The sequence below is a fragment of the Mustela putorius genome, unplaced genomic scaffold (assembly GCF_011764305.1).
Source record: "Mustela putorius furo isolate JIRA1106 unplaced genomic scaffold, ASM1176430v1.1 tig00003845_pilon_pilon_pilon, whole genome shotgun sequence".
Lineage (NCBI taxonomy): Eukaryota > Metazoa > Chordata > Mammalia > Carnivora > Mustelidae > Mustela > Mustela putorius.
In genome coordinates, this window is record NW_025421998.1 from 87,094,030 (window position 1) to 87,121,967 (window position 27,938).

The 27,938-nt window shown below is 41.0% G+C and overlaps 1 protein-coding gene and 1 pseudogene across 3 annotated transcripts in view; one reads left to right on the forward strand and one right to left on the reverse strand.

Annotated features, from left to right (window-relative positions):
- The window catches only part of CHCHD3 (coiled-coil-helix-coiled-coil-helix domain containing 3), a 277,804-nt gene that overhangs the window by 116,051 nt on the left and 133,815 nt on the right, over positions 1–27,938 (reverse strand). The window lies entirely within an intron of this gene.
- LOC123394810 lies at positions 433–27,179 on the forward strand (annotated as a pseudogene).

Consider the following 27,938-nt stretch of genomic DNA (forward strand, 5'->3'; position numbering starts at 1 on the left):
AGCTATGAAGTTAAATGGATTAGTATTTGCAAAACACTGAAATCTTCACTGTATGTTTGTTCAACTACCACACATGATGACACAGCTTGGTTCTACTGAAGAGTGCATGAGCATGGCAACAACTCGCAAGTCACAATGAACAACAGCCTATCGTATGATGAAAATTCCAGAGCATCGATCAATCAAGATACTAGATATGTCAAGGACACATACCAAAAGAGGCCTGAGAATGAGTATGTAGTGAAGGAAATGAGCTCTGCCTTTCCTCTGCCTGGACTAGGGATTTGTCCACTCCCCAAGTTCAACAAACTCTGGTCGATGTAGTAGACATGTCAAGGATGACAAAACTCTGCTTCAAGGACCTAGAAATCTAAAGAGGGAGAGAGATGATTTTTAAAAATCACAACATAATACGATGATAAAGCTAATGGCATGGAAATCAGAGAAAGTGATGCCAATGGAGTCAGAAAAGGCTTTGCCAACGAGGTCAACATTGAGGTGAGTCCTAGAGGCGGAGTAGCTGTTCATCCACCAGACAAGAGAAAGGGCCGTCCAGGCTCAGAATGCAGGAAGCCTAAAGGTGGAAAAGCAGACTGCATTCAAGGACTGGCACCACATGTGAGTACCTGAACTGCTTATTCTACATTGTCTAAGCCCCCAAACCCCAAATACACAAGACTTTGAATGGGGGGAGGTGTCTATGACACAGTGCTTTCTTGCTATATCGTGCCCAGGCTGAACAAGTGTGAAGAATCAGCAGCTGAGGGATACCCCAGTGGTCTGAGGCTGGTAGCACAGGCTGGGGAGAGAGTCTATAAAGACAGGTGGAAAGATAATTGAGAACGATGTGGCATCACTATGACCCGCTTGGAAGCAACTACAAAACAAGAGCACACTGATGAGCAGCAAACCAAGCCAAATGGGTGTTGATGAGCAATGGATTTAGAATGATATCTGGATGAAAATCAGGGATATAAAGAGCCAAAGGCTCTCTAACTTCTGATTAATTTAGGACATAGAAGCCAACCAAAGAAAGGGGTTCTGCATGTCTGTTTTCTTGAACATGAAGAAATGACATCACAACCTCAACCACTGAGACCTGGGCATACAACTGTGTTCATCCAAGGTGTTCCTGAAATTAGTACGATTATGTATAGATTCAATAGGAAACAGATTTTTCCATAGAACAGGTAAAGAAAAAAAATGGTTAAACTTAAAAAAAAGTATGACCTATTTGTTGTGATAGTCACAACAGATTTGATTTCAACAAAGTACAAACATACTTTCCTTTTCCAGTCAACAGCCTTTGAAGCTCTCAACCACGGAGCCTAAAAATGGAAGAAATGGGTGCAGCTATGGCAAACCAGCACCCCCTGTCTGACAGATGTGTGTGAGTAAGTGTGTGCTGGGTGAAGAGAACAGGAACCCTCAAATGCTCTACACTTTCTCGTCAGATTACTTAAACACATCAATTTAGAAACAATGGGAGGAAAAGTTTACTAATGAAGCTAAAACAGAGAAGAAAAAGATAAATTCAACAAGGACACTCTGAAGTCCTATAGATACCACAAGCTTGGAGGGCATCCATTGGGAGAGAGCAGCAAGGAACCAAAGCGGAGGTAAACAGGTGTGGCCATGGGTAAGACAGAGGTAATAAGCATGGGAGCAATTCTGACAAAGCTTTACTCTGATCAAGCCTTGTTAGCGGGCAAAAGCATGGGCCGGGAAGCCTGAGAAAGTGCTGGAACTGGCATGGTGAGGGCAGATGGGGATAATTTCTATTGTTCCCTCTTTCTCTTTCCTCTGGTGTTTACTTTTAGACTCTTTGTCATAATCTTTCCCTCCCTTATTTATCCATCTTTGCACTTATCAAGAATTTCCTTTTCCTCGTGGCTCTTTTCTTGGCTTATTTCTTCTTCCTCATTTTTGTTCTTGCCCTTAAGTGGGCAAAAATGTATGTGATGCCTTAGTTTTTTGTTGTTTCCAAGTTCAAAAGAGGTCAAGTTGAGTACGTCACACATCTGACTCTCAAAATCCAGAAGCATTAGTTTCACCCCCCATGCACTACTTCTTATGGCTGGATTCCTTTTTTTTTTTCCCCCCTCCAGACAATTAGTAAGAAAAAAAATTCAGAGAAAAAAAAAATTCCCTATTCCTAATTTAACAAATACATTCTGAGGTCTCTTCATCTTTGCTTATATGAATCTCTCCCCGATCTTTCCATTACTTCTCTAATTTTTAACTTTGTGAGCATGGAGAACAAAGAGTAAGAAGACACAGTATTATGACACATGTAAAACTGTGATGCTTTGTGTGAGTTTTAAAAAAACTAATTTTTCAAAGAAAGCAGAATGCTTTTCTCTGGTAAGTCGAAGTTAGCATTGCCATTCTGGACTCTCACATACATGGGGGGAAGGCCAATGAATTCCTGAGCCCCCTCATGAAACTGGATTTCCAAATGTCTCTTGTCTACTGGTTATCTATTTTTCTAATTATTTCCCAATGATCTAGTTAAACAATCCTTCTCATCCCTCAATTCCATATACGTCTGGATTAAATCTACTTTCTTCTACTCTTCATCCTAAACAGTTTATGGCTGCCTGGGTCTACCATTCAAGTGCTCTTCCAGAGAATTAGAAAGAATAACTAAATCACTCAGTGGGAAAAGATACAAACTGATAAAAGTGAAACTTTGTTGAGCAGCCTCTTTTTTCCCTAAATGCATTGCTTCTTATCACCATTCCTTATTTTCCCGAGAATGAAAAGAACATTGTAGGAAATTATTTACAATAAACTCTAAGTATGTAATTTCTTTTGAATGCATTCAAATAGTGTGGGCTGCCTCCAAGTTTGATTCTGCTGTTGTTTAAAAAGAAGAGTAAAATCAATATATATACCTCGGAGCCCTGTACTTGGTTGGCGAGTTTATTCTGAATCTGGATAAAATCTAAAAGTGTTCTATACAATCCCAACAGAGACGATTAACCAATAGACTCTCCTTCTACCAGAACTAGTTCCTGTCTTTAAATGAAATTCCTCCTGCTGAAACTGAATCCTTAAAAAAAAATTAATCCCATACTCAGATGTAGCTAGAAAAGAGCCAGTCATAATCCTCCATGTCGTACTTCTACACATACTACCAGAAGGTAATCCCCTCAAACTTCTCCTCTTTTAACTAAATATCTGTGTTATGCAGCTACATATTTTTTTATCCAGCTCTTCAACTGCAAGGTGGATCTTTTCTGTATGTTATTCAAATTCTACACCCCTCTCAGGTTATTTAAATTCCGTGAACCTTGATTTCTTCATCTAAAAAATAAAGCTAGTGACACCTGACTTTTTCTTCTCTTTTAAGAATCAAATTAAATCATATGTGTAAAGGCATTTTTAAGAAGTTAAAAACAACATACTCATTCTAAGTAGGTATGTGAGCAAGCAAATGAGGAAAAAAGGACCAGAATGAAGAAAAGACATTAAGGATAACACAGTTAAAATTTAAGTCAAGCTTTGTCTATATTTCCTGCACTCACTAAAGCTTATTCACTCTGTGACAACTTCCAGTTTTGAATCTAATAAGGACTAGCATAGCAAATGATAACAAGTTAAGATCTTACCTACTGCTGCATTCAGAAAGATCTACTGCAAAAATCTTGAGCTGGCTGCTGGATGGGCGATGGTGTAGTTAGGGAGACAAAGACACTGAAGTTCAAATCTAGCATTTACTAGCTTTAGGATCTTGGAAAAATTACACAGGCTATCTAAGTCTTAGATTCTCCATCACCAAAATGAGGACAATAATCAGAGTTCTGGCACAGTGTGGCATACATTTGGGAAACAATACAGTCAGGACCAGTAAATGATACACAAATAGAAGAGCTACCTATGTATTTTATACATTAAGTTGTAATAAAGCATCTAAACACAAATTCTTTGCCAGTTGTCTGAAATAAGAATGAGTCCTTTTCTTTGAGTATGGCTCTGCTGAGTTTTCTACCCTCTTTATAATAGACTATCGTTAATTTGAGCTGGTTTTCCTAAAGATGAGTGAGGACCAAAAGACCCTCACAGAGCAACCAGCATGCAGGATCCCTCTTGATTTCCATCCCCCAATCCTTCCCACAGTTCTCTCACTCAAACCCACACCTAATTCAATAGCCAGTTTTCAGTAAATCACATTTATGAGTCTTTCCAAAGCATTCACCTTATTTTTCATATAATAGCAAGAGATGACATGACATTTAACTAATTTATGCAATAACAACACCTAACATAAACAGGCTTGCAAACAAACATGACCTACTTTTGGTAAGCATCCAACTTCACTGATCAGGTAATGCACAGGAATGTCAGAAAGTCTACTCGCGATGAGCACCAATGAACCATGGAGATGACTGACTCTATTTCATGAGGGACTGGAATGGAAGTTGTTTAACCTACCAGGTGGATTCTGGGGAGGTCAAAGGGTTCCACTACAGCTGAATCATCACCACCACTTTTGCTTTCACGCTAATCCCATATACCTGGGTTCGCTCCAGGAAGATCCCACATAAATTGTTTACCCTTCTTTGACCACATGATCGCTAAGACAATTGATCTGACTCCCTCCAGAAAGCTACAAAACAAACTTTCAAGTTGACCAAATCCAGTCACAAGATTTCAAGATTAGTCTGAAGTGATTCTAGCTTGCAGGAGGCAGAGACAGGGAAAGATCCAGGAATATTAAACACAAAGTATACCACTAAAAAACAAAACAAAACAACAAAAATCCCCCAAAACACTCTTTGGCTAACCTTATAATGAAAGCATTTTCTGCACAGTAAGATGTGTGTGGCCTCCGTGTACACCACTGGATGAGCAGAGATGTCTTGCTCCAGCTTCAACAAATTGTGTTCTAAATGCAACCCAAACTGTTAACTCCAAAGAACTGGCCGTTTAAACCGGGTGTTTCTCAAAGACTTATAGCTACAATCTGATATGTCACACAAGTATGAGGAGCAGGACAAGTAATCCTACTCTACTAATAAAGTATCAAAGATTGTGACCGACTGACTTCTTACACAAACCACAGATGACCAACGATTATCCCCGTGATAAGCTGCTCTCATTCCTTGGGTTTCTGGGTTGTTTTCCAAGTGAGAGTGCTACAGGTGGCACCCTAGAAATGCATACCATCATCACCCCTTTATCTATCCCTTTATTTATAATGTGGGTAATCTATGCAGCACCACAGCACATATGAACAAAGAGAGAGAACTATTGTTCTACCACTGAGGTCAGTAAACTGGAGCCCAAGGGCCAAATCTTGCCTACCACTTGTCTTGGAAATAAAGTTTTATCGAAACATAGCCCCATCCATTCACTTACATATTTGTTCATGGATGCTTTAGTGCTGCAATGACAGAGTTACATAGTTGCAAGAGAAACTGTTTGGCCTGCAAAGCTTAAAATATTTACTATCTGGCCCTTTACAGATAGTTTGCTGACCCTGGCTCTAACAGAAATATGGTACCTTAACCAAAAGGCCTAGAAAACCTAGTCTTCTGACACTTTGGGAGAGAAAATGAATAGCTATATAAAGAAGATGCTTACCTAACATGCAAGTCCTCTCCAAAAGCAAGCAGATGATTTAGATACAGAACTAGTTTTCTGAATGACCAAACACAGACACTAAAGATCAAGTTCTCTCAACTTACTATTCTTAAATACAAGACTATGAGTCCCAGAGAGGACAGTTCCTGAACTTGTGTTTTATTTATCGTTTATTTGTTTATTGTTTGTTCGTTGCCATAGAAAAGAGAAGCAAAAGTGATGATGGAGTTCCAGGATGGTGATGGCATGCTCTTGTGTGTTTTAGAAGAAAGATATTCTGTGCTCAATATGTCTACCCAACAAACGGCTCCTCCAACCCAAGTTCAAATTCACTTAGAATTACAGGCTTGCTATCTTCCAAAATAAGAACATAATCGTTGTTCACTTAATTATTTCATTTTATCCATCAATATTTTCTTAATGTTCTCAGGTTTTAAATTTTAAAAAGCTATTTACAGATGGCTTCTTTTAAATATCTGGCACTGTAGTTTTCCATGAAAATGGCTTTTTAAACTATACATCCCAATACAGCTCACTTCTTTGTTGCATGAGAGTATGAAAAATAATTCTAGACTTCATTTCTTTTTTGTAACAACACTTACTGGCTGAGTGAGAACCACAGTAACAGGTACTGCTTGGGTTACAATGGGAACCACATGTCATATCCTCATATGGGCCCCCGGGAGAGAGGCTGTTCCCTACCTACCACTGACAGTTTCCTCTTGACAAGTCACCACCACAGAGAAGCAAAACTCATTGAATGCCATTAAATGTGGAACAAGGGGAAGGAAAAAGTCACATGAACAATATTTTAGTGTTAATATGATGATATCTGAGTAAATTATGACTCCAATTTTGAAAAGATTTGAGGGTCTATATATACATACAAGCAAAAAAGCTAAACTCTACTCATAATGATACTCTAATTTTATAAAACTCTTCTCTACCAAAGAATTCAAACCAATTATATATTCCTGAAATATACTTACACCACTACTTTCCTCCAGGCTCTGAAATTTCATTTAAGAACTGTAATAAAAGCAAGTAAATTCCAAGTACAAGGACAAGTTTCAGTACTCACCCCTTGAAACTGTTCTTTTGCAAAGTAATAAGATTAATCATCTACAAGCCTCTGTATATTAGGCCCATCCTAAAAATAAACAGTAAATAAGCCTAATAGTTTCTTGAAGGATGTGTCAAAAATCTCAATTTACAAATAAATAAACTGAAATTAAGAAGAGCTTGAGATCTTTAAATAAAAAAACAGAAAAACATAACACACACTGACAATAAACACAAAAAAAGTTTACATTAGTCATCTTCCAAAGACTATATTCAAAGGCAATTGTTTGAAATTCTGAGTGTATTTTTCCATTAGAAAATGGCCCAAAGGCAGCAGTAAAGCCTAAAGGGGACTTCTTACCACAAGTCTCAGAGGCTGATGGCACTGGGTTAGTGAGATGTCTAATTTCCCTACAGAACATAGGGAATTTGCAGAGAATTGTAAAGTTTTAAAGGATTTGAGAAGTCCATTCTTTCAAGCATCATCTCTGTTGATAGGAAGGAACAAAGGTTCAGCAACAGTAAATGACCATCAGTGGACCCAGAGCCCTAAAGAGTCAACACAAGAGCCAAGAAGCACTGCCTCCATTCCCGCCATCTTTTTCTGGGTACACACAACTGAGGTTGACTGGATAAGCGTTCTTAAGCTCACAAAGAGAATGCAGAAAGGATAGGGAAAAACCTGTTATCAACTTGGCAGGCAAGAGTCAGGCCGGAGGGAAAAGAAGAAACAGCTTAAGGTGAGTGCAGGGAGACGGGAATGAATGTGCTTGTAGAGCACAACGCCAGTTATCCTAAGAAGGAAGAAAGGAGTTGACTGACCAAATCACTCCTGACTCAGAATTTATTTGCAGGCCTTGAATGTGACCTTTCCCAACAAAACTACTAATATTAGCACTAAGTACCTCAGCTAAGTAATCAACAGTCTCTGGTTCATGTCCCCCAAAGCCTAAACACCAAAGAAAATACTACAAACTTCAGAAAACTGCCCAACACATCACTGAAGTGCCACTCCCTGATTTGAGTCCATGCCTGGTCTGTACCCCACACCCTGCTTACACACTAAAAGAAGTCTCGGTACCGTAACCCGGCTTCTCTTCGGAGGAGACGGAGATGGCAAACATTACCAGCAGGTACTTTGATACATTTCAACTTTGATCAAATGTCCATGTGAAAGGCATAAGCCCTATTTTTTCCCTTGAGCATAACATTATTTTGAGTATTTAAGTCCGGCTTCTAAGTTGCTTGACCAATTTCTAGGAAGTTTTATTCACTTAAACAGGTTTCTAGCTACAACTGAGACTGTCAGCATTACTGTAGGTCTACTTACAAACTGCTACTCTGTATTTTACGGACAGGGCAACCCTACCAGCAAAGTAACTACTTACTTTTTTAAATCCCTTGGCCAATAACAAGGAAACATCATTTCAAACAGTCATGCTTTATCAAACCCTCACCATCCATAATGTGCTGAATGTTGTTGGATAAACAAATTAAGTATATCTTATACAGAATCTACATGTAAACCTTCATGTGAAAACTTACGTATTCCCACACAAGGTCAAGAAGGAAAACCAAACTCAAAGAGCCACTTAGAATATGGATTCAAATTGGAATAATGTCTTGCTAAAATGAGATCAAAACACGTACCATGTCACAATAGACAATGTCACAACAATGTCATAACAGACATTCAAAGATCAAATGCATCAATAGAATCTTCAATAAATTTGTTTCCTTATCAAAAAATTTGTATTAATAATCTTTTTCAAAACCTTGATATTCTAGTTAGTTTTAAATGCCTGTGTGTTTCACCATAGTTGGAATGTGATTATCCATTTATAGACAGATTTGTATGTGACTGGACACTCCAAACCTGGTTTTTCCATATGGATAGATAGATAAGATTAGACACAGATAGAAATAAATATGTAACATATTCAGAGAGAAAAAAAATTTAAATTATTCCATTTACGCAGTGGCCAGATTTCTGGCAAGTGCAACCAGTTAGAACATAGTATTGACTGTGAATAAGATTTATTTTTTTAATTCTTAGCAACGGGGTGTCAGGGTCTGTAAACCTCACTATACATGAGTTTTATGTGCCTTCAGATCTTCATGCATAAAATTGCATGTAAAATCAGATAAAAATCAGAACCCAAGTTCTACAATCAAATAAACACACTTTTTGGAATATAACTTATCAGTGGGAGATAGACCCCACTCAATAACCGGAAATATTTTTGGCCTTTAGACTTTGAAAGATTTGTTTAAACACTTTTGCAACCCAAAGATAAAAAAGAAACACACATATGGGAAGTGTAATTTGACTTAGGGAATGAGCAGGAATAATGAAGCCCAAAAATACACAGTTGAAGTGTTTAAGTATTCATTAGTTCTATGCAATAAATAAATGGGTACTAGACTTCTGAAGAACACCTCAATCCTTTGCAGACAACTCATCAAAACCTTAAGAATAGCATTTGGCTTACAAACCTTAGACTAAATATAACCAGAAGACTGGAACCTTGACCACAGTTGGAGAAATAAGGAATGAGAACAAAAGAACTGTTGGCACTTCTTAACAAAAGAAGTGTTAAGCTGACTGACCAGGGTGAGATTATGTGATGATAATGAGACTAGGAAAAAGAGACTTGGTTTTAGTGAAATACGGAATACATCATATGGAAATTCTGGAGGCTAAAAATGATCAGACAAGCAGCCTACTGAGTGGGAAGGATTTGGTCTAATATTACCCAACGATGGTCTCACAATAACATGACATAAAGACATGAATCACAGGATGAAGTAAAAAGCAGGGTGTTTAAAAATAGCTCAATTGTTTTTAATTTATAAATCTGTCACTGTCTCACAGTCATTTAAGGGCAATTCATTATTCCTGGTTTTAAATATAGGGAAGGACTAACCTCTCCTCATTTGACCTGCTAATACTCCAAATTCAGACAACCAACAACTGAGAGGTCATGGTGTAAAAGGGACAGACCGGCTGTGATCAGAGTGAGGGACTGAAATCCTTTTTTATAAAATTCTTCTTCTTTTTTTCTAACCTCTTTAAAAAGAAAGAAAAAAAAAAAAAAGGAAAAAAGGCCAAGCAAGTGTGGAATATACAAAATTCACAGGACACCAGAGTTCAAACTACGGAGTACGTATTTTTAAATGAGGATCTCTAAAGGACTCCCAGCTTGGTTTAAATAGAAGCAAGCAATATTCCAATACAAACACGTTCTTTGAGATGTGCTATCTCTGGGATATGCAATGCAAAGCATATGAAATACCAAATGTCCAGCTCGCTTGCTCGCTCTCTCTCTCTCTCTCTCTCTCTCTCTCACACACACATACACACACAGCATGAATTCATGCCCAGCCACCTGAGTGCCACATGCCTTGAGAGAGATCTAAAGCTGCGACAAATTAAACTAGATCCTATTTCTTTAAGGCCCAGAACTGAAAAGAACTGAACACTAGTGGTGAACCTGATTCCCTTTGATCTTCATTGTAACAAAAAAGCAAGATGACATGCTCAAATGAAAAATGATTTATAATGGATGAAAGAAGGGCTATTCTTTCTTTGAATTTATCTGTTCGGAAGGGAAGAGGGTGGGGGAGTTTGGGGGAGAAAAATAAATTCTGGAAACACAAAACAACCCTTACAAGATAATAATATCAATAATGCAGTGGAGCAGGGAGCCAGGAGAAAGAAAGGATGTGAGGAAAATCACTTCAGTCTCCATTAGAAAGGGGAGAGATTCTAATCTAACAAATGGGTGGAAGACAATTTCTCATTTAAGTAAGATAAATTTTAAAAGAACCTGATTATGCTGCAATGTTGCAAGTAGAAAACATGGTACCTCACGGATTAACCCTGTACTACAGTGACTCTGGAATTCATTTCAAAATGACTGGATTTTATTACTGCTTTCCAGCAACAATTTACTACTTTATAAGATATAAATATTGGGAGTAATAAATTTGTCTGGTTGCTACCCCTAAATATTAAAATTTAACTTAATTAAATGCATTGTTCACAGGGGACACAGTTCCCCGAGCTAGCCCCTCAGTATGGTAATGTGAAGTTTTAACTGAGTTTATATTATTTATACAGATTTTTTAAAAAATCTGTGGCTGGTATTTTTCACCTATGGAACAACCTATCAGCACCCAGCCATACTAATGCCACACTAATGAACTGTTTTATTGTCAATACTTTTTTTGTTTTAAGCCAGAGTATAACTCAAACAAGATCAATGGTTTAGTCAGCCGAATCACGACTTATTTTTGTAAGAATTGGTGTATACAGGAGCGGAGCAGAAGTTCTAGAGGAGAACCTTTGGAGTTAGCTATAGTTGTAGCTCTTACAACCTGAAGAAGTCATTTAGTTATTTAATATGTATGTAGACTCAGACCTGTGCAATGTTCTGCAAAGATCCATGACACTCCTAAGTCATGATACAAGGTGCTGAAGTAACAGAGGATCGCTGCCCCCATCCACCAAGAGCTCATATCCACTGGGGAAGTGGAGCAGAAACACAGAAGCAGAATAACAAATTTCACAGTGGATGGAGAAATGTTAACAAAAACGGTTCCAAAAGAAGAGGCTCAAGAAAGAGTTAAGGTGGAAAAAGATGGATATTCACAAGCAAAGGCATTAAAGCACGGAGGGATGGTAGCCTGGAAATGCATGGCAGGCTCAGCGACCTGGTTCATGGCAGTGGCATTGAAGCTGCCCTTGGAAATATGGCCAATAATTAGCTAAAAATAACAAAAATAAATAAAAAAAAAAAGTAAAAAAAGGAAATATGGCCAAAGATGAGGTAGTAAAACCGAGCACGGGCAGACTATGAAGATGCGCCTTGGTACCCTGCTGAAGCTCCAACTTGACCTGGAGACCATGGCAGGCCACTGCAGGACATCCTGCCTGGGGCTAACACATCAGAGGTCCACCTGAGATAAACCAAACCACTCCAGAGGCGGTGTGCAACACTGAGGCAAGCAGTGGGGATATGCTTGAAGGGATACAGGCTAAATGTCACGAAGGCCCAGATAAGGTCTGTGCCAGATCTTGGATTCCAGGGGGGTTTTTTGGTTGTTTTTTTTAAAGAAATTATTTATTTATTTGACACAGAGAGAGAGAGATCACAGGTAGGCAGAGAGGCAGGCAGAGAGAAAGGCGGAAGCAGGCTCCCAGCCAAGCAGAGAGCCTGATGCGGGACTTGATCCCAGGACCCTGAGATCACGACCTGAGCCGAAGGCAGAGGCTTAACCCACTGAGCCATGCAGGCATCCCTGGATTCCAGAGTTTTCAGGAAGTGGAATCAGCAGGGTATGGAAAAGGAGGCATGGCAAGGACAACTGGATTTCTGATCCAGAGGGTGGTCTCGCTCACTGAGAAAGAGAACAGCAGTCTCCGACGCAGTCTGCCAGGGAGAAGAGAAGACTCGGCTCAACGCTCCGTGTCGAAAACTACAGCCTAAGAATCTAGACTCTGAAGTTGTTGGTTTATAGCTGATGGCTCGAGCCCTGGGAGTGGATGAGACTAAATGGAGTACAGAGGCTGGAAAGAAGTACTCACGGGAACCAGAGGAGCAAAGGAGATGATGGACACGAGCGCATCCCGTAACGTGCACCTTCGACACAGAGGTGCTTTTCTTTTAATGACGTATCAGTGCCCACCCTCCTTATCAGATAATCTCTGATGACTTTTTATGAACAATTCTATATATTATGGGATATGGAGCTAATGATTAGAATCTAACAGATGACAGAACTTTAGGCAGTGCAGTTTATTAATACCTATCTTCACACAGATTACATAAGCCCACGCCCCCAGATTAGAACATACAGTAAAGGGCTCCCTATAACCATGACAATGATGAATGTCAGTCTGGTCCCCCAAAATGTAGTATAACAGTAGTTTTATGGAAAATCATAAATGATTGCTGATGCTTCTGACCCCTTGCCCAGCTGTCTTTATTAACCACAATGAAGTGAAATGGAAAATCTCCTTTACTCTGAATATGCACACCAAGTCTCTGGAAACTTGTTTTTTTGTGGGGGTGGGTTTGGGGGACAGAGACAACAGAGGGAGTGAGAGAGAATCCCAAGCAGGTTCCTTACCCTATGCAGAGCCCAACACGGGGCTGGATCTCACAACCCTAATCTCATGACCTGAGCCAAAATCAAGAGTCAGATGCTTAACCAAATGAGAAATTAACTAGATGAGCCAGCCAGGCACCCCTCCACTCATTTCTAACGCCTCACAGCTAACCCTGTTTTTACTGTTCCTACTCAAGTAGGTATAAAAAAATCTACACATCTGTAAATGTAGAAAAAGCTGGTAATTTGATCAAATATGTATTAAACTTCAGCTCCTCCAAGATTACAACACTGACCCTTGCCCAAGCATTTATAATAGTATCGACAGCTGTTGCCAAAGTGCATGGAAACAACTGGTTTAAAATGGCTTGAATTTCTAAAACAAGTGTTATTTTTCAAAATATAAAAGACACTGTTCAAATAGCTCTATCATTTATGTACGCATTAAGCTGTTTAAAACTGACAATCTTTAATAATAGTATCTTCTCTGAATTAGATGTCCATTTCCAATGCCAGTCAGAATGGATTTCAGAAGCCCCAGAAGAACTCAACCCTAAAGACGACTCAAAGGTAGGTTTCAGTAAGCAAAAACTAGTCTGACAGAACTCAAATCTGTTGGATACATTTAAGACTTCATTCTAACTTTTTTTAAAAAGATTTTATTTATTTATTTGACAGACAGAGATCACAAGTAGGCAGAGAGGCAGGCAGAGAGAGAGAGGAGGAAGCAGGCTCCCTGCTGAGCAGAGAGCCCGATGTGGGGCTCGATCCCAAGACCCTGGGATCACGGCCTGAGCCGAAGGCAGAGGCTTTAACCCACTGAGCCACCCAGGCGCCCCTCATTCTAACTTTTTTAAAAGGTCCCATCTTTCCCAAGAAGTTTCTTACACTACCCCTAAAATCAAAGATATCCATATCGCGAAGGATCTTCGGAACGTATTTAAGTGTTCAGATAGTAAGTCTATTGATTGATACAGGTGAAGCAACTGCAGCCTCTTTCTCTCTTGGAAGCACAGAACCTACAGAAGATTCCCTCAGAAAGACTAGGCTAAGGTCTTTCGCTGGAGGCCTGATGAGGAGGGTATCCTGTTACGGGAGGAGGATGGACCCAGGCAAGAAGAAGACCCAGAACGTGAAAAGAATGAAATCAAGGATAAAGGGTAAAAACTAAAAGAAGTCCAGGAGACCTGGGTGAAATTCAAGTTGGGACCATGAAAGGACAAGTCAGTCAGGTAAGAGGTATCAACATCTGATTAGCAACAAAGATGCACCGGGCTGGCCATTCCATCATGTCTCACCTGACCCTGTTCACCTGAGGTTGCCTCAGACCTGCCCTGAAGAAAAAACTGACCTGGCATTCACACAGTAGAATACAGAATCTCGGTGAATCCTGTAACTGAGATAATGGAGCCCATTAGGTTGCAAACTTCTCTCCCTCCAATTTAAATTTCCTCACATGATCTTCTGAAGAGGATTTCTCTTCCCTTTTCAAAGACCCTCATCTCTAAACTTGGATATATCCCACCCCCCCGCCAAAACTCCCTTAAGATTGTGTTCTATCAACTTACTACCACCGTTTTGCATTTTTTATCTTTCTCTTGCCACTGGATTCCTGCTCTAAGCTCTCAAACACATTAATCTCTCTTTAAAGGAAACCTCTCCATGCAAACTGATACAGCTACTATGGAAAACAATGCGGAGACTCCTCAAAAAATTAAAGATAGAACTACCATATGACCCAGTAATTCCGCTACTTGGTATTTACCCAAAGAAAACAAAAATATTAATTCAAAAAGATATATGCTCCTCTATTTTATTGCAGCATTGTGTACAATAGCCATGATATGCAATGTAAGTGTCCTTCCATTGACGAATGGATAGAGAAGATGTGGTACACAGACACAGACACACACACACACAAATGGACTATTACTCAGCCATAAAAAAGAATGAAATCTTGGGGAGCTTGGGTGGCTCAGTGGGTTAAAGCCTCTGCCTTCGGCTCAGGTCATGATCTCAGGGTCCTGGGATAGAGCCCTGCATCGGGCTCTCTGCTCGTGGGGAGCCTGCTTCCTCCTCTCTCTCTGCCTGCCTCTGTGCCTACTTGTGATCTCTGTCAAATAAATAAATAAAATCTTAAAAAAAAATGAAATCTTGCCATTTGCAGCAATATGGATGGATTTAGAGGGTATAAATACTAAGTGAAATGAGTCAGTCAGAGAAAGACAAATGTCATATGATTTCACTCGCGTGTGAATTTATTTGTTCATAAAACAAATGAACAAAGAAAAAAAAAGAGACAAACCTAAAACAGACTCTGTAACTATAGAGAACAAGCTGGTGGTTGTCAGAGGGCAGCTGGGGGGGCTGGAGATGAGCGAAAGAGAGAAAGGGGATAGAGAGTACACGCATCCTGATGAGCACTGAGCAACGCACAGAATTGTTGAATCACATATTGTACACCTGAAACTAATACAACACTGTGTGTTAACTATACTTGAATTAAAAAATGAGCTAAAAACAATGAAGAAAAATTATTTAAAAGAAGGGGGGTTAATGAAGGAAAAAAATAAGGGAAAACTCCCAAAACACTGCTGCTTCTTCAAGGTATGTATTCTTCACCACAGTTCTTTCACAGGTTAAAGTCCTGACAGAAAAGTAACTTCCTCAGCTTTTTCCTTTTTTCCCTTCTTTAACTACCTGAAAGCTGGCTCTGATTCCACTGCTTGAGGTATGCACATTATTAGGTAAGCTAATCACTGATCGATAATTGCCTAAGTCAACGGCCTCCCATCAGCGCTCATCCTGCTGGCCCTCTCTGGGAACCATTTCTTGAAGCTCTCTCTTCTGCTCACAGCCAATACTCCTCCTTCTCTCCTTGCAGATGGCTCCTATGTCATCTCCTCCACAACTCTTCCTCCAGCGGGTATCTGCCAAAATGCTACCTTTGCCCTCTTTTGTTTTCTGTCCACATTCTCTTCTTTGGAGATCTCCCCACTCCCGATCTTTACCGCTGTGAGAAAGATTCTCAGACCTCTCTCCATCCCTGGCCACCCTCCCCAGTTCCAAAACTGCCTCTAATTTATTTAATGAATATATCCACATGGATGTCTTGGAGGTACTTCAAACACAGCAACCTGAAACATAACTGGTCATTAACCAAATCTCAAGCCATCACCATCCAATTAGACAGTAAGAAACATGACACAGGAATAGGCACAGGAAGTCTTTCTTCTTATAGTGACAGGTAGATGTTTAAGGGTTGGGAGAGTGCCTTCCTCAGCTTCATATACAAAGTCAGAGAACCTATAGTTTTGAACACCACGAACATGAGAGAGTATTTCCTCCATGACTGCTCTAAGGACCACAGTACTTAAGGTCTGCCCTAAGGAAATAAGAAAGTAAGAGAAAGCCTCTCCATCCAGTCACATGGATCCTTACCTCATCAGATGGCCTTAGGATTGCCTATTTGCTGCTTCAGTAATACACCAAAATGACAGAAACCTTAAACTGACTTAGTGATTCCTGTCAGTCTTTGAAATCAGAGTAATCTTTATGGTATGGTGTAGCTCACTTCTCCTTTTGGACCTTCCACTTCTAAACTCAGCAATGCCTACCATATATAATCTCCCCCCTTGAATGCCAATGTACAGTCTCCTAATAGAAATAGCTTCGCCTTGCTGGAAAGACTAGCCCACATTCTTATCCTAAAAGATTTCATCCTTTTTATCTCTCCTTTAATCTGCCTCGACATGGCCACAAGACTGGCCGTTTGGGTACTCTGTGCCTTCTAACCTGTCGGCCATTAACAGGCCGCCTTACCCAGCCCGTAAGTTCCAATGACATTCGTGTACTCAACATCCAGAAGCAGGTTCTGCTATCTATGGGTTCTCCCACCTCTGGATCTTTTTGTTCCAGCTGTCCTCTCAGTTTGGATGCCAAAAACCTTTCAAACCCCTAACCCCTCCTTTTTAAAGTTCCAGCTCAGATACTCACTCTTCTAAGAAATTTTGGCAGGCTCTCTCCTCATTCATCCCTATAGCCCAACCTTATCTCTAGAGCCTGAATTCTACCTCGGCCCTTTAGTACTCTGTGTTTCTACCTGTGCCTATGTTGATCTTCTGAACTAGAATTTTAGGCCAAGAGAGTGTGAGTCATCTTTGTAATGCCCAGAGCACTAATGATACATTCAGCACATAGAGAGCAATATATTAATGTGGGAAAACACTAGACATGGAGTCACAAGAGCTGGTTCAAGCCACAACTTGGTCACTTATGTGGAAGTAGTGATTTCCATCAAGTCACGTAACTTTTGTTTTTCAGCGCCCCCCCCGCAATAAAATGTAAAATAGTAACTCCTTAATTTGAGGATATTCAAAGGCACAAGAGGAAGAACAGCCAGGAAAGTTCTACGGAAAATCAGTATAAAGCAAACAAATACAAGACAGTATTACTAGAATGTTTTAAAACACACTGTGTGTTGATAAAGATGGACTCTTTCTACAAAAGAAATGCTGCTATAAATGATTAAGTGCTGGCTACAGAAACTCGAAGAGACAAAAACATCAGAGGTTTGCTCACTGGTAACACTTGATCTCTTTAAGATTATTACATTGGTTTATTATACTGGAGTGTAATATGCTAATCAAAGTATTAAAACTCGCTTTTAAAATGCAGCAGTTTGTAGCCTTCTGTAACTTCAGGCATTAATTTGGGTAAACAGTCATTATACTACACTCATATGCCTAACTCCTCAGTTATACTTTTGACATAAATGTCAATTACATGAAAGAGCTTTTGAAAAAGAATCTGTATCATTTTTTCTTAGGATTCAGTTAACAACTTACCTTCTCACTGACCAATGTAAATGAGCTTGTAAATTTCAAGTTCTGTGAGGGGTCTCTAAATGCCAGCCCAACCCCCAACACGCACACGTTTGACACAATGTCTGCGTTACTTCTGAAAAGAAGAAACCCACTGTGCAGCAGGCGGTGTGAAATATAAGGCAGCTTTACAGTGCATTATGAAAGCAAGAAAACAGCCAGCTGTGAGTTAGAAATAGAACAAAATTTTGAGTTGCAAACCCAAGGGACCTTCAGGTAACATTGAAAGTATTCCTTAATGATGAATAGCTGATTTCATTTCAGACCCACTAGGAACACTGTAGGATATATTTAACATTTTAATTTTTGGTTTCAAAAAGCAATAAACCTGTTGGTCAGACTGAAGCGTGGCGGTCACAGCGGCCGATCTATCCATCAGTCCAACATAGCTGGGCTTCACCAGCAGACCCTGACACCAATTAGGAAACTGAAATAGCGAACTGCTGCTACCAGGTTACAGTTTTGCCAATTAGAGCACATCCTGGGTGAGAGCTACCAATGAACACTGACTGGAACCCAGGGTCAGGAAGGAGAGGTGAAAAGCACCTCATGCAATGAATGCGACATGAAAAAGAAAGATTGCAGGAGGGACAGAGGAAAAGAAGCAAGACTGTCTAAAATCAAACAGTACATTTTATTGTTCACTTGTCAGAGACATGCAGGCACTAAGACAAAGCAAAAGCAAGGCGCTTCCCTTGGTCTCTGTCCTGGAAGGAACTGCTTATTGGCCAGCCCAACTCGGGAGCCCATCGCTGTGGTACGTGAGCACTGAACCTGCCATCTCCAACTGTTTCCTTTTAGTCAGGATTCACAAGTTAAGCCAGCTCATGCAGGGTCGGAACGTCAAAGCCAGCCCACTGATAGACACGTATCAAAGTGCTGGAAGGACAGTATTTCAGATCAGGCTCATTACTGGCACACGAACCTTTTCTGCTAAAATTTCTCTTTTTTACATCCTACAAAATTTTAAGGACCTCCTTTCAATTTTTCCACCTGAGTGTCTCTTCTAAGCCACAGCTTATAGCCCTGGCTTACCAAAACGTCATCAAATCTAAGGACCTCAAAATCTTCCCCCCTGAGTTCTTTCATCTAGTCACCGTTCCCCGCCTCAGAATACCTTCTCTTAATCCCATTTAATCGTCTGGCTTTGAGGGACTCCCAACTGATCCTTTCTGCTCTGTGTCATCTGAAAAAGCAAAAGGCAAAAAAAGCAAGGCTGACGCGAAAACCTTCCAGAGTGTGGAAGTTTGGGACTACAGCTGTCAATTTCAGAATCACACAGAAACCTAGGTCTGGATCACTTCCACAAATGTGGAGCACATTCTGGCCTGAGTCAGATGAAAATGATAGACAAAAATTTCCTACACATGAAAAGAACTTTTTTTAAAAAGCATTTTTCAAATGCTAAAGTGCTATTATTCATTTATCAACTGAGTCACAGTTGTAACCACCTATTTTCCACAGGATCTGATGTCAGCCTCATTGTGGTGACTCAAATTCAACTCTGGTGGCTCTCTGTTCTGCTGCCATGAGTTTTGTGAGAACAAGACCAAGTGATTCTAAGGGTGTACACTCAGCCTGCGTTCTACATATTCATCTGCAGAGGAGGGTGTATTTCAATGATGGACATGGAAAGCATCAGTCAGAGTTTATCATAAGTTGCTTCTAAATTGTTCTAGGGCCCTAAAAACATAAAAGATATCAACTTTGGCTGCCAGTTGGAATCATCTGGAAGCTTTGAAACATGTTGCATCCTAGGTCCTACCCTGCAGAAATGTTCTTTTTTTTTTTTTTTTAGCCCCAGTTGGACTTGGTCTATATCTGGGTCTGCTGGTCCTTCCCTCCAAAAAGATACCAGAGGTCAAAACACCAAAATACAGCACAGCTAAGACAAAGATCCCAAGTATTTCAAAGGTTTATTACACACACGGGCACGGACATGGCTAGCGGAGTCTGGGAGCAAGGGGACCACAGGTAAAAGGGCTCCTACTCCAAAAGTAGGTGCAAGGAGACGAATGAGGTCGGCCGCTGGGGATACCCATGTAGAACTGAATCCCACCAGGGGGATTTCTTAACGAATGCTGGGGGAGGACGAACTTCTGGTGGTCCATTCCGGTTGCGGGGAGGGAGGTATCAAAAGGGAGGAGACGGTACCCTGCTCGGTCTTGCTGGGAGTAGCAGGAGTGAGTTAAGTGGCAGCATCTGACAATTTCCACCCTAGTAGATGCTTCAAGGTTGGACAAAATGTCATTATGCTGGGAGTGACTTATCCTACCCAACCCTATTTTTCTAGAGTAGCCAAGCAGAGAACCACTACTCTAGCAGGGCTTCTCCAATTTTAATGCGCATATTCACCTGGGGATCCTGTTAAAATGTAGATTCTGCCTCAGTAGATCTGGGCTGGGTCAGAGAGTCTGCACTTTCAACAAGCTTCCAAGTGACAGCAATGCTGCTATTCCATGGCCTGCACAGCCCTGTTCTTCAGAACAGTCTCCCCCTGAGTTACAGGCCTCTCCCAAGTGGAAATCCGGTGGTAGCCTTTGGCGGACCCATTCTGGGTTACTTTGGAACATCTGCAGGTACTGGCAAAACTAACCACCCTGAGAATGGAGCCCAGATGAGTGGAGAATTACTACAGTCATCTTACTCCAGAGTGCTGCCCCTCAAATATTTCCTGCCTTTGTTAAATAAGCAGATAAATGTATATCTGCTTATTTTCCAACTGTCTTCTCACTAGAACGGCTACTCAAAGCAGCAGCATGTGTGTCAAGCTTCCCACTGTAACCCTAGAGGCTTCCAGCATGGCACAGGTACCCAAATTTGCTGGCTCAAGGAGGGACGGCATGAGAGGACGTGGGCACCGCATGTCACGCTGGTGTTTGGTTACCCCAGTCTGTGCTACCAGTTCATTCTAGGCAAAGAGATGTGGGGCAACAACCTCGGTCTTGCCTTCTGGCCAATAATTAGGTAGGTCTGCCTGGCAAAGGGTGCAACATAACAAAGACAAGAGACTACCCTGCATCTTCTCAATTCTACTTTTTTAAGATTTATTTGAGAGAGAGAGAGAGAGAGAGAGGATAAGCAGGGCCAGGGTAGAGGGAGAGGGGGAGAGACTCTCAAGCAGACTCCCTGCTGTTATGCCTGAGAATAACCCTCAATCTCAAATCCACACGACGCCCCCAAAGGACCATGATGAAACGGCAAAGGAGAAACTCTTGAGCCTCAGGAAAGATATTAATCCATCCTCAGAATTCAATCACTCACAAACGCCTACTACCAAAACTACTTAAGGTCCCACAAAATTAGAAAACTAACAAAATTAGAAGTGCAAGTACCTGAGGCAGCATATAAGCAAGTGAGACATAAAACCAGTGAGACTCAGATTTCACTGACGAGCCTGGACCTCAGAAGGCCAGCACTGATTCTCAATGATTTTCCAATTGTAGGTTGCTACCTATTAGAGGACTGTGAAAATGTTTTAGTGGATTACGACCCACTGTCTTTAAAAATGAAAACAGAATAAAACAGAAAATATGAGGGCAGAAAGTAGAATTTCTTGTGTTTATTAATATATCCATGTGCATTGCATCATAACTTAAAATGTATTATTGGAGGTCACGACTTTAAAAAATTTTAAGTACCCTTCTACACCAAGGAGGGCCATATTTCATACAGGGTCACAACTAAATAAGTAATGTTCACAAACTCAGAAGGCACATTTATACTAGACTCAATGGCGTACGTAGTAGCTCAAAGCATGGGTCTGAAGCCAAAGTGATTGCCTAGTGGTGAAAGGTGAATTACTTAACTTCTCTAAGCCTCAGTTATTCCAATCACAGGAACAGTAATACTACCACCTCATGCTATAACAATCAAATTAGATACATGTGGAATTCTGGGCACAGAGCCTGGCAAAAGCAAGTGCTTGATAAAATATTACGCTTTATTATCACTACTTAAATGCAAGTCCGCAATGTCCTTTTACATTATTTCAGTGGTAAAATATTAAAGAACAGGGGTTCAGGTGACTCATGCGAGCAAGACGGGGATGGCTACCTACGTAAAAACTGAGGAAATCATCTAATTCTGCAAGAAGGTACTTGGAATAAAGAGCTCGCCATTGCCAAAGGGCAAGATGGAAGAGGCATGAACTCACAGAAATGCCATGAAGTGAAGACACAGTGAAGAAAGAGAGCACAGGTCGATAAAAGCCCACGTAACTTCTCCTACCAGGACACCTGCATCTTGCTCTCCCTTTAAACCATCACCAGGAGCTCTGACCCCGGCCTACAAAAGTATGAAGGACCTTAAGCTCACCCTGAGTGCCAGCCTTCTTCCAACTGTGAGGAGCCACATGCTGTGTTCTCAAGAACCAATTATTAATTAGAAGCCCTGGAGGGCTGGACGGTGCTTGTTATTATTAAATCCAATATCAAAAAGGGATGGGGATAATTACTATATTTGCTTTTCCAACTGGTCTTGATGAAATACGCTGAAGTTATTCTTGACATAAGTGTCACCACTGGTAAAGCGCTCAATTTGCTGGCGTCTCATCAATGGTACACTCGAAACTCCTATTGCTTGCTGTTAAACTAACAGTTTATATTAGGCTAAACACAGTTTGGTAGCCATTGTCAAGAAAATTGGAGTTGCTCAGGCATGGCAGCAGTTACTGATGTTATTTGTTTGGAAGCCTTGTGATTTAGTGAATCACTAGCAATTGTTAAGCAAGTAATTAAACTATAAAGCCAAGACCTGTGATTTTCAGTCTTTTCAAAGCAATAATCATCAAAATTCCAAGTACCATTTAACTGATTCCCTTCTAAACACGCTGGCAACGTTTATGTTGTCATTCATCCAGTTGCATAGTTTATAAAAACTAGATTATGGCCTTTATAGAAATTATATACTGCTCAGCGACTTCACTAAACATGAGAGGTTTAAAAGAAAAACTCACAGAAATTATTTAATGAGAACTGGACATAAGAAGTTTTGGATTTCCTCACACATATGGCTATCTTAGGTTTAGGAATACTTCATAAGTCCTATTTTTAGGACTGAACTACTAAAATAACCAGACTATTGTTCTTATAACCTTTTCCAAACATAAGAATGCATTATATAAATTTCACAATTTTTCTAAGTGCCTTTAAAATTACAAGCAATTTAGTCTATGATTCATGTACCATACTGACTGCATGCAATTTTTTTTTTACTCCGCATCTCAATTATGTCTTAATATTATGGGGGCTGAAATGCATTAAATAAATCATATTTCACAGACTCCCGGTAAAGTAATAATACTTACATGCATTTTAGAAGAAATTGGCCTGCATTATAAATGTATTCATAATGTCATTACCTGCCTTTCCATGCTAAGTGAAATATTAGGCAGCAGTGCCTACCTACTTTGAACCACTGATGAAAGCTTTTAGCAAACCTTGTGCTTTATTCTATGGCTGGCAATCAGCTCTGTTAGTTAATATAATTCAATATTTACAAACAGCAATTTATCCAATATATAAAGCAACTTTGTAATTAGTGAAACATTGTTACTGATTAAGATTTAATCTAGTGGCGAGCATTTCTGTTACATAGAGACTAGCATGTTTTTAATCACTCAAAAAAGGACATTGCCTTTTTGAAGCACCTTACTACTGTAAAGTGTTTTACTTATAAAGCATACAGCCATTAAGAATATTAATTCATTAAAAATCTGTATTACTTAAAAACAATACATCAGTGGTGTTATAAAATGGTAAGAGGAAAAAATCCTAGCAAATACCTTCAACAATTTAAGAAAATGTATGGTATCTGAGAGACCTGCCAACACAGCTCTTCTCCATCCAACTGTTAAATAATCTTTGGTTTACATCCCTGCCTAACAACTTATAAGGCACTTTAATGTACATTATCTCCGATGATATTCCCAATCATTCTGTGAAGTATCGTGGCTATTAATCATCTCCATTTAACAGATGGAAATACTGAGGCTCATGGACATTACATGACTTGCGCAAGGACATAAAGCTAATAATGGCAGGGTTTCACACTCTTTCCTCCATGCTACACCGCAGGCTTAGTACATCTATTTCCAGAGCCTGAGTAAACAATCTGAGTAACCCATCAAGAAGAGACAGAAATATAGACCAGAGATTATACATGATTTGGAAATGGGCTGTTCCTAAAGGTCATTTGGAATTTGGTTTGCGGAGATCAATGCATTCAGTCCCAAACCATCCTAGACAAGTCCTTATTTAGTCTATAACATTTCTGAACCACGTTAACATAAAAACTTTGTGATCCTAGGTAACCTAACCGTCATTCTATACTATCGTCTCTAAGGAAACATGCATGTTGCATGGAAATAAGAATGCCAGAAAGCTGTCCCCACATGCCACCGTCCAGAGCAGCAGGGCTCCTCCACCATCTTCTCACACATGTATCCCCATGAGTTCCCCCCGCCATCACTAAAGGACTAGGAAAGGAGTTCTCCAGGAAGAAAGTTGAGATCTCTGAGCCTGGGGGAGAAGAAGGCAGAAGCGCCCAGAGAGGAGCCGGAGCTGTGAGGACCGGACCGCCACTGTTCCCCCAAGGCATGGGGTGCGGTGAACATTGAGTGTGTGAGAGTTGGGGTTGTGGGGAGCTGCAGGGTGTTGAGTAGCAGCAGGCCATCCCAGACAGATCCATTTTGGGTCTCTCAAAAAAGAAACTAAGTATTTGCTATAATGGTGGAGGGAATACAATAACCAAGCATACAAGCCCTTAATGAGATGAGTACTCACAAGAAGAAGACGGCTTTGCATGGTTTCAAATACTGAGAACTGTCGGTCACTCACTTAAACACTACAGAGCCCTTTGAACCAATAGGAAGGTTTGCGGAGGAGGAATGAAGAGGGTATATACTCAAGCATCAAATTCACGAGTCTGGGGGGAGGAAAAAAACCTTGAAATCTTGTAAGAAATTTAAAAAAAAAAAAAATCCTGAAAAACACAGAAGAACAAGTGAGTGTGTGGCATTCCCATTTATATTAATTGTCATCATAATTTCTTCAGTGGTTCAAACTGATTTAATTCAAATTTCTTTTCCCCAGAGTCCATCCACTAATAAACAGTCCCTACGGACATATTCTCTTTTGAGGAAAACTATTAAACACATGGCTCTGTAAATGTATCACATGGGAAATTACCTCCTCCAAGGAGCTCGCTACCTAAAAGGTGTGAGTGATAAGAGGCAAAAACATATCACATCTGTCACTCCCATTAGCATTATTAGTGCTAATGAAAAAGTACATGAACAAGAATACACACCTCTTAGTTCGAATGTGTTACCAACAGGGGCTGGATTCGTCGCAGCTCCCGGGATCGAATGTTAGCGCGGCACGCTGAAGGACGGCACCAGTCGATGCTCGTGGTGGCTCTGCGGCACAACGTCAGCTATTTAATTACAGTTTTCAGAGCATTTAACACCTCCTGGCACACAGAAGCTGGGTGTGTGTGTGCCTGTGTGTTATGCAGACGGTTCAGGGTTTCAGGTATAACTCAATTATCTGGCATCCCTGGGAAATCAAGTGCTCCGTGGAAGTGCATGTCTACGTAACTGAGGCTTCTGTCTTCATGCAGTCTAAATCCCTGATTAAATCTTGGCCATCTGTAAAGGAGATCTTTCCTCAGAGTCTTTCATCTCCCTGTCTCTCTCTAGGCATCGGGACAGAAAGAGGTGAAGTGCTTCTGAGTTTTGTTTTATGGATGAACTAAGGCCATCATTAGGGACAGTCATCGCCAAAGTACTTCAACACAGTTGCTACTTTTTATATTTCATCTCTTCTTCCAACGTCGGGCTTTTAGCAGTCATTTCTCCGGGGATCACGGTGATGGCTTCTAATTTACAGACTCCATGATTCACTCCAGGCTTGGAGTCTGTGGCATCTTCCATAGTGGGGGAAATAACTAAATGTGTTAAGAAATACATCTAAGCCTCTCCGTCTGGCGGCAGCCTTTGGCTCATAGCTAAGCCAATGGGGGCACTTGGAAGCACATCCAGGAGCTGTGGCAGAAGCAGCAGTCCGACATGATGTGTTTTCTTCTCGGGGTGCACCATGGGCAGCACTGACAGCTATCTGCGCTCCACCACCCAACCCTCCTATCCTGGCCCGGTAAACCACACAGACTCCAGTATAAGGCCAAGCAAAGTTATGTCATCTATCAGATTCCTGTACAGTGTGGCAGCTGCAAACGCCCAGTTCCTAGGGGTGCGACCTATGGCAAGCCTTTCCCTCATGGGCTTAACCAGCTCAAAGTCTGCTCGAAGCCTCAGTTGGCTACAGAGGAGCGAGCTGGATGCCCCTGTGGGGCTCCAAGAGTCTTGAATTCTTATTGGGTTGGCCGAGATTCCACATACAAGTTCTTTGAGGTCATCCTCCTGGATCCAATCCACAAAGCTATTAGAGGAAATCCTGACACCCAGTGGATCACAGAACCAGTCTGCCCGCACGGGGAGAAGTGAAGACTGACACGTGCAGGTCATAAGAGTGGTGGCCTTGGAAAGGTTCACAAGTTCTGCCACAGTATTGGTGGCCCTCGCTGCAGGCATGGAGAAGATGCAGTACCCTCAGCTCCACCGTTATTGCTACTACAGTAATGTTTGCATATTTCCTACCTAATAAACAGTTTAGGTTAAAAAAAGAAAGAAAGAAAGAAAGAAAGAAAGAAAGAAAGAAAGAAAGAAAGAAAGAAAGAAAGAAAGAAAGAAAGAAAGATATTGACTAAGCATCAATAAGTCTAGGACTGGGGGCATAAGGAAGAAAAGCACATGGTTTTATTATTCTTATTAGCAGTCAGAAATGGAAAGAGAAAGGTATTGTTGCATTTACCCTGTCAGTTTCCATTTTTAGAAGACAGCAGGGGGAACTCTTAGACCCGAGACTCCACATCTAAGATCCAAATTCCAACACAACTAAAGAACCCAATTTCTCAATGGCCAACATTCTCTCAGAATAATTTAAAGCTGATGCTTCCCAATCACAGGTGCCTTATTTTTAGGCACACCTATTTTCATCCATTCTTACATGATTCTTCCTGCTAAAGGCATTATCATCTGTGTGTTCAAATGAATGAAAAGGATTATAGTAGGGCAGCAGTTCGTTGAATTCTGTCCACAAATACGTGACTATACCCAACATAAGAAGGGGTAGCCAATGTCTCTACTGAACAATGGTCCTCAGGTACACAGTCATCCTTGAAGACCATAGTTAAAAGAAGGCACTAGACTTCGTACAACTGCATGGCGGTGCTCTCTGGCTGCAGTTACCGCCTAGGAAGCCACATCTCTACACCACTCTGGAGGCCGCTCTCAGCCATGCTCCACTAAGTCTCCCTGCTGCTCAGCCTAACCACACTTCAGCTCTCAACAAGGCTTTTCCTTATCTTCTCCCAAACATCCCCTCTGAGACCATCAGCCACTCCCCAGGAACAGCCCCTCCCAGACGACAGCACTTTCTGCAGACTCTGCTCCCCTACACAGATTTGTGACTTAAGATTCCATCACTTCAACCACAGCCTCCTTATTGTCTTTTGATCCTCCTTAACAAACTCTAACTCAAACTTCCACCTTCTCTAGCCAATGGCCCATTGCCTGGGGCTGCTGGGTTCTCTACGTGGCTGGAGACCACAAAAATGAGCAACTCAATCTTGTTCTTCTTAATGCCATCATCTCCCCTGCTTTTCCAGCAAACTGCTGGGACAGATGCACGGTTAGCCAGGGCAGGAAGGTAGTCAGGGAGTCAGGAGATGTTTAGGAAAAGGCGGGAGAGCACTGGCGCTTGGCTTCCCATGGACGATGGTGGAATCTGTATGCAGAATGCCCAATCCTTATTAACATGGCCAAATACAAGGACAGGGGCAGTCACCTACAAGAATGTCATAGGGGTACGGTGATGAGGAGGACAGATTTACAAAGCACCTTCACACATCTCATCTCTCTGAATTTCCAGAACAAAACTTTGAAGAACCCATGGTCATTTGAAAGATGGGGAGACAGAAAGACTGGATTGTGGCCCAAATCATACATTTAATGAGCAGGAGAGCTAGGGAGTAAATCACCCTGAGCTACGACTTCCATAAGTGTCCTCTGAGGATCCCCATAACAATTCTAGGCCTGTATTTGTTGACAGGGACCATCCAGGAGGTACAAACTTCTTTCTAAGGATGTCAAGAGACACGTGGGGTGGGGAACGCAGGAAGTCCCACAAGGCAGGACAAGAGGAGAACGTTACTCCATTTATTTAAAAA